The sequence below is a fragment of the Lathyrus oleraceus genome, chromosome 4, assembly GCF_024323335.1.
Source record: "Lathyrus oleraceus cultivar Zhongwan6 chromosome 4, CAAS_Psat_ZW6_1.0, whole genome shotgun sequence".
Taxonomy (NCBI): domain Eukaryota; kingdom Viridiplantae; phylum Streptophyta; class Magnoliopsida; order Fabales; family Fabaceae; genus Lathyrus; species Lathyrus oleraceus.
This window is the reverse complement of record NC_066582.1, coordinates 481,155,471-481,156,992: the sequence shown is the minus strand read 5'-3', so window position 1 is coordinate 481,156,992 and position 1,522 is coordinate 481,155,471. Positions and strand designations below refer to the sequence as shown.

At 43.8% G+C, this 1,522-nt stretch overlaps 1 pseudogene; it reads right to left on the bottom strand.

The window, feature by feature from the left end:
• Positions 1-411: 411 nt before the first annotated feature.
• On the bottom strand, positions 412-511 carry LOC127077278 (uncharacterized; annotated as a pseudogene).
• Between the last annotated feature and the right edge of the window lie 1,011 nt (positions 512-1,522).

Genomic DNA, 1,522 nt, shown 5'->3' with positions numbered 1-1,522 from the left:
AAAACCTTTTTCCTTCGATACCCGAGATGGCAGAACCAGCTCGTGCTCTTAGAGATTACGCCGCTCCATCGCAAGATGAGCCGCATTCAAGTATTGCTCCGCCCGCAATCGAAGCAAACAACTTTGAACTTAAACCTTCGCTGTTGCAGGCTGTGCAACAGAACCAATTCTCTGGAAATCCTACCGAGGATCCAAACCTTCATTTATCCGTATTTGTCCAATACGCTGATACCGTTAAAGCTAATGGTGTCACTTCGGAGGCAATTCGACTTTGTCTTTTTCCTTTCTCATTAAGAGATAGCGCTCGAAGATGGCTTCAGTCTCTCCCTTCAAACTCTGTCACCACATGGAACGAGTTGAAGAAAGTTTTTCTTGCCCGATACTTTCCGCCAAGCAAAACAACTATGTTAAGAGCCCAGATAAACGGATTTAAACAGAAAGACAACGAGTCTCTTTTCGAAGCATGGGAAAGATACAAAGACATGATGAGACTTTGCCCACACCATGGTTTGGAAGACTGGTTAGTAATTCACACATTTTATAATGGTCTCTTGTACAACACAAGGTTAACAATAGACGCCGCTGCAGGTGGTGCACTAATGAACAAACCTTATGCTGATGCCTACCAGCTTATCGAAAGCATGGCCCAAAACCACTATCAGTGGGGAACCGAACGAACAACGGTGGAAAAGCCTCAAACGAAAACTGGCATGTACGAGATAAGTAACCTTGATCACGTTAATGCAAAAGTGGATGCTCTGGTCCAGAAAATTGAAAGTTTAAATGTATCGCCTCCAACCGCCGTGGTTGCTATAACTCAGAATTGCGAGGTCTGTGGAATCCAAGGTCACACTCCTACGGATTGTCAACTCTTGACAGGAATCCAAGCAGAGCAAGTAAACTATGCTCAAGGAAGCCCTTACTCGAATACCTATAACTCAAATTGGAAGAACCATCCAAACTTTTCATATAAGAGTAATAATGCTTTGTACGCACCTGGACAGTCTCCAAATCAAGCCACAGCTATACCTCCGGGATATCAGAAACCGAACCCATCCATGCCTAACAATAACGCCCCTAGGAAATCCAACTTGGAAATCATGATGGAAAACTTTATAGCTTCCCAACAACAAACCAACAAAGATTTCTTAAACCAGAATGTACACACTGGCGAACAACTTAAACAACTAGCAAGCAAAGTAGATGCCTTGGCTACCCATAACAAAATGCTGGAAACACAAATTTCACAAGTAGCTCAACAACAAGCGCCTACTGCTGCCCCAACTGGTACATTCCCTGGACAGCCCCAACCTAACCCGAGAAGCCACGCTCATGCAATTATATTAAGAAGTGGAACGGAAGTGGAAGGACCGTCTGATCCAAGGATAGAAAACCAAAACCCTAAGAAATCAACTGAGGAAAGTGAACCTAAGGAAAAGGAAGAGAGTAATAAGGAAACCACAGAAAAGAAGGAACCTTATGTACCTCCACCACCTTACAAACCACCTATCCCTTACCCTCA